Raw genomic sequence first — 6,000 nt, 5'->3', positions numbered from 1 at the left:
CCTGAGATTTTTTCCGTAATCCTCTGTGATTCAGGAGTTACCATGGGTGGCCAGGAGCAGACTTCCTTGAAAATTATATTTCATTAAAGTGGAAACAACACCTGCAGATGGGTAATGTGCTGAAATTGGAGCTACTTTACTCCTGCTTTACACTGGAGTAGTTTGCAATGGGAGGCTGCATGTGTCAGGATTGCAAGAGAGATCCCTGGGAATACAAAACCAATGTAAGAGGAAGTGAAATGAGATTTAAGCAGAGTCCAACTCTCTGCTCTGGTTCTTCCCTCAGTTTTTCAAGGAAGCATCTAAAAGGATCCCTGAGTTGTCACAGCAGCACAGGGGGAGTTTGGCCCCTTTTCTTTTTGCTGATGGAGCAGTGTGGCTTTTCCAGGGATGGTTTTAAATTTTTTACTGATGATTAACACTTTTGGGCCAAGGCCCTTCAATCTGTTTCCTGCTTCAATTCACCAGGAACTCATCACCAAAGACAACAAAGACAACAAATCCAAACCAACAACAAAAAAAAAACAACCATAAAACAATCCACGGAGGAAAGGGTTGCGTTAATCCTGTTGGATTAAAGCTGTGTTTACCCGAATTAGTGCAAATCTACCCGAGTTTACCCGAATTTGGACCAAATTATCGGGGTGGATTAATTAGAGACTTGTGAAAGTTGATTGGGATTGGTTGCAAACTGGTGGGTGGTTTGTGAGGTTTTGGGAGCTGGTGCACGCACCGGGGTACTGCACGTTTGGGAAGGGCAGAAAATGCAAGGGCCTGACACCCCGCGGCTGGAGCATGCAGGAGCCGAGCACCCCGCTGCACCGGGACACCACGGGCTGGGGGTGGAGGAGGACGCGAGCACTGCAGCATCCCGATGGACGCACGGCTGCAGCACGCCGGTGCCCGGGGGATGCACGGCTGGAGCATCCCGGTGCCCGGGGGATGCACGGCTGGAGCATCCCGCTGCCCGGGGGATGCACGGCCGGAGCATCCCAGTGCCCGGGGGATGCACGGCCGGAGCATCCCAGTGCCCGGGGGATGCACGGCCGGAGCAGCCCGGTGCCCGGGGGATGCACGGCTGGAGCACTGCAGGAGGAGAACGCGAGCACTGCGGTATCTCAGTGCCCGGGGGATGCACGGGTGTCCCGGTCCCCCGGCGCAGCCCGTGCTCGGGGAATGGGATGCGCAGCCGGAATCACTCCCCAGCCCCCGCCGGCTGCCTGTCCCGGTGCCCCTCGTTCCGCAGTGCCCCGCTCCGGATGGGGGAAGGGAAGCACTAGGACCCTGTTCTTGGCCGGGGTCCTGTGACACCAGGCCTCCGTCCCCTCTCTGGCGGGGTGCACCACGACCCCGCTCAGCCTCCGCCGGGCGGCACTCAGACCCCGCTACCCCTTTGGCGGGGGCGGGGCACTAGGGCCCCGTTACCCTCCGCTGGGGCGCAGCAGGACCCCGTTTCCCCTCAGGGAGCAGCGGGCCGGCTCTCCCCGGTGCCGGGCCCGCTCGCCGCTCTCTCCGCGGGGTGCCCGGTTCCGCTCGGCGCCGCCGGGCGCTCAGTGCGCAGGCGCGCGGCCCCGCCCCCGCCGCCGCTCGCGGTGCATTGTGGGACACAAACAAAGTGCCCGGGCGGCGCGCGCGGGAGCTCGGACGGAGGCGCGCGCGCTCCCCCCCTCCCCGCCTCCCCCCCGCGCGCCCCCCTTCCCCCCGCGTGCACGCGCAGCGCGCGCGCCCCTCACGCCCCTCCGCGCGGGGGGGGTCGCGCGCCCCCCGCTTTCCCTCCCCCCCCCCCCCGCCCCCCCCTCCCCCGGGTTTCCCGCGCGCCGCCTGAGGGGGAGGCGGCGGCCTCCGCCCCCCCCCCCTCCCCCGACAATATCCCGGTCATCCCGGTCATCCCGCCGCCTCCCGGCCCCGCCGTCATGGCCCCCAGATAGCGGCCCGGCCTCACCGACCGCCCGCAGGTAACCGGGGAGCGCGGCCGGGCCTGGCGCGGGAGGGGGCCGGTCGGTGGCGCGGCGGTCGTTCGTGTCCCTTAGGGGCCGGGGGGCGGGAGGGATCAGGCTTCGGCCCCTCTCGCCCCTTTTCAGACCCGTCCCGTCCCTTCCCCCGTGTTTCCCGTCCGCGCCCCGCGGCCCCGGGGCTGCGCTCACCCCCCGGGGGGATCCCATTGCGCGGTGCACAGCCGGTGTGTCCCCCTCCCGCGGGGCCGTGTCACCCCCGCGCCTCACCGAGGGTTCCCGGGGCGGGGGGTGTCTCCTGTGCCGGTGTTGGAGGGTGTCACCTTTCTCCGGCGGTGTTCCCTGTCTCTTTTGCCGGTGCTTGGGGGTGTCACTCCCTCTGGGATGTCCCCTGCCCCGTGTTCCGTTGTCTAGGGGTGTCCCCTGCCTTGTGTCCCCGTGTTTGGGGGTGTCCCCTGTGCCGCTGTTAACCCCTCCGGGGGTGTCCCCTGCCCCGCGGGAGCCGCGTTGGCTGCCGATGCCTGTGGGTACACACGCAAACCTGGAGTTCCAAGGGGTGTGGGGGGGAAGTTGTGTTGTTTCCTGCATCCCAACGGGATACCTGCTGCTTCCAGTGCCGGCTTATGGGAGGAAATAGAGGGATTCCCGCTAGCTATAAGGCAAAGCTTGCTGTCCCTTTGTTGTTGTTTGTTTTCTTCCTACATCAGCCCCTTCTGTATATTCCTTAGTGCCCATCTGCCAGGGTCTGCTGCGCTGCCTCTGTGTCCACGCACCATGAGGGTGTCACAGTGCTCATCTGCCAAGAGCTGCTTCGTGTTTTTCTGCTCTCCTTCCATCTCTCCAGAGTCATTTTCCTGTATAAACACAGTCAGCAGATTCTGGGAGGGTATCATCTGCTTCTTGCTTGCCAAAAGCCTGTTGTCTCCTTTAACACACACAGGGTACCGGCACCTCCCAAAATCTGCTGTACCTGTTTCTGTGCACACGTGGAATGGAGTCCATGCTTGGCCAGCACAGCCTGTTAAATCCCACACCTCAGGGGGCTCCTGCCTGTCTGCAAAAAGCTGCTGAGGTTTTCCCCATCCACAAAGACACGTCCTCCTCCGAAGCCTAAGGGGTGACTCCTCCAGCCCATCTCCTGTGCTGTGGAGCCTGTTCTGCCCACTGATGAGGGATGTGTGGCTCCTCCTCCACGCTTGCCAGGGTTATCCCGCTGATTTCCTGCCAAAAGCCAGCGCAGCCCACGCTGTGTGTGTTTGCACCCCTCTGGGAAGGTGCAGGCCAGCAGCCTTACTGCAGACAGGCGCTCCTCATGCGTGTGGAGGTTTCCACCGTGGGTCCTGTCACGTCTTGGATGTTCCCACAGATGCCCAGTGCCAGCTGCTCCTGTGCTCGCTCCCGTTACCTCCCTGCTGCATGTGCCAGCGAGGTCAGCCCTGTACCCTCTTCAGGCTGCCTGTTGCATCTTCCATGGCAGAAATTTCCACCGTTTTCCTTCCTGGGCATTGCTGATCTTGCAGTGGGAGGCTCTCTATCTTGCTTTTTGCTTTGGGGTTTCCTTTGCTGAGCAGTCCAGCAGAGTAAAATTAAGGAGTCTGTACTCCTAGGTATCAGTACATCCCATGGGTCTAAAATACCATCACTTCCTCTCTTTCTGATCATATACATAATTTGTCCACTCCAGAATTTTTTGGTTTTTTTCTAAGACCTTAGAGCCCCTTCTGGTGCCTGAAGAGTTTCCAGGAAAGCAGGAGAGAGACTTTTGACAAGGCTGTGGAGTGACAGGACAAGGGGAATGGCTTCAAATGGCAGAGGGAAGGATTAGATGGGATATTGAGAAGAAATTCTTCCCTGTGAGGGTGGTGAGGCCCTGCACAGGGAAGCTGTGGCTGCCCCATCCCTGGGAACATTCCAGGCTAGGTTGAACAGGGCTTGGAGCAGCCTGGGCTAGTGGAAGGTATCCCTGCCTGTGGCAGGGGAGCTGGACATGATCTTTAAAGTCATCCCAAACCATTCTGTGATGTTTCTAGAAGTCTCCTGCTTCCATAATTGTCCTTATCAGGTACTCTGGGTTTACCATACCCCTATGGGGAGTTTCTCAGTTTTCCTAGTTACACGTTTGCCCCTGCTTTCTTTCTGTGCATGTGCCTGATAGGAGGCTTTTCCTTTCTCTTTTTAAAATTTTTATTTTATTTATTCTTGGGATGTATCCACATGGCAGCTCTTACTTAGGCAGAGGTCACCCAGTTGACTGCTGAGCTGATCCCTGGCTCTGGGCTGGATGTTTCCATAGATGAGGTGATGGCTGTTTGTCACATGCAGGACACACCTGTGGCACTGCTCTGTGGTCCCTGCAAGGTGACGCTGAGTGGGAATGAGTCCGGTGCAGGCAGGTCACAGAGCAGCACCAGGAGTCTTTCAGGGAGCTGGGAGGGCAATGTGCTTTTCTTCTGCCCTTGAGGTCTCCTGCTGCAGCTTGATGTCTGCATGTGATGCAGATCCAAGGTGTGATGAGCCTGGAGACCTTGCCTGGGTTGAAGTGCAGCTATTTAAGGAGGTGGAGCTGAACCTGGGCGCTCAGACACAGCTCCCCCAGTGTAAATGCCTCCACTAATGTCCAACTGTTTATTCCAGGAACCAGTTACAATGCTCTAAGTGCCTCTCCCTTGGGACTACTTCTATTTAAACAGCTGGTTTTAATCCAAAGCTTTAATTGGTGCTAACACTCCAAGCAGTCTCTTCCATGGGAAGGGAATTTCCAGCCCCACTGTAGTCTCCCCAGGTGGATGATGCATGGATGCTGAGGGAGGATCGTGCTTGGGAGGTTTTGCCCTGGTTTTGTTTACAGGGTGAGAGAATTCCTGCCTCTGTGACTGTGATGTTTGGAGGGGAGAGACTGTCCTTACATATTCTTTCTGCAGTAAGTAAGAGGAGTAGTCAGATAGCGAAACTGAATCCTTGCCATGTTTGTTGCAACAGGAGGTTAATCATAAACTCTGGCACTTTCCAAAGGGATGGTTTCATTCTGCAGTGTCAGTAGAGAGCTGTGCTGCTTGGAGGGTCTGCTCAGCTGTTTGCCCAGAGAATGGAAAGCAAAACAGCTTCCTCCCCCTGTCTGAGGCTGAACAACCACCCAGACATTGGTTTTGGTTGTATCCTGTGACTTGCTGGAGGGAGATCTTGGATCTTTATGGCTTTTCTGTGAATGGATGCGTGGTACTTGTGCCTGGTGAGGTGTTTGTGTGACCAGCATCGAGCCTTGGGTCCCTCACACTTGTGTGGGGTATTTCACATCAGTATTTCACTGACCTCGTCTATTACATCTGGTAAACTTGTTTTTCAGTGAGCTTTGAGAACATCTGAGCATATTCCTAGGAAGACATCTGGTGATAAATGTAGCTTCACTTCTTTTAGGAATTGTAATCCACTAGCTTAAAGAAAAAGAAAATCAACCTGTGACAAAGCAGTGGTGCTCTTGCTGGCGTATGACGAGGAAGGAGATGTCCCCTGACGTAGAAGGGATTGTCTGTTGACATTCTTTTCCCTCTCCCGGCTATAAGTAGGTTATCCCTGCTCAAATTATGCAACTGTGCAGACAGCCAGACTTCAGGAATTCCAAATACTTCAATGTGTCAAGTGCTGACTTCTAAATTAAATGCCATGGTTGCAGAGCGTGTTCACAGTCTGTCACTTGAAATACGACATCAGTCTTGGAATCGCGTGTGGCTGAGAAGGGGCAGCAACTTAATTGCTTGTTTCTTCGAAGAAGTGTTGTGTGGGGGTGCAGGAGCCAAACGGGGTGGGAGATGTGCCTCTACCTGTGACAGTATTTCCATATGGAAGTCAGCAGTTACAAGCAGAAAAAAAACCTACTGGAAGCATTGATTTATGTAACGAATTGAAATGCTTCATTCTCTGCGGCCGTGGCTGTTGCCTCAAAGATGCAGTTTCCAGCATCTAGATCTAATTAAATAGTTGTGTGCTTATTGCTAAGTAAGCATAGGAGTCCATCGCTCTCCTTGCCTTGGAGAGCGAATGGATTCTTCTA

At 56.3% G+C, this 6,000-nt stretch overlaps 1 protein-coding gene across 3 annotated transcripts in view; it reads left to right on the top strand.

The window, feature by feature from the left end:
* The first annotated feature begins 1,858 nt into the window (after window positions 1-1,858).
* Window positions 1,859-6,000, top strand: part of ZBTB44 (zinc finger and BTB domain containing 44) — a 37,112-nt gene continuing 32,970 nt past the window's right edge. For all 3 annotated transcript variants that reach the window (XM_058423377.1, XM_040085011.2, XM_040085012.2), the window contains exon 1: window positions 1,859-1,955. The gene's annotated coding sequence lies outside the window, so the exon portion shown is untranslated. The remainder of the gene's footprint in view (window positions 1,956-6,000) is intronic.

This window comes from Hirundo rustica, chromosome 23, assembly GCF_015227805.2.
Source record: "Hirundo rustica isolate bHirRus1 chromosome 23, bHirRus1.pri.v3, whole genome shotgun sequence".
NCBI classification, from domain to species: Eukaryota; Metazoa; Chordata; class Aves; order Passeriformes; family Hirundinidae; genus Hirundo; species Hirundo rustica.
This window is presented reverse-complemented; position numbering and strand designations above follow the sequence as displayed.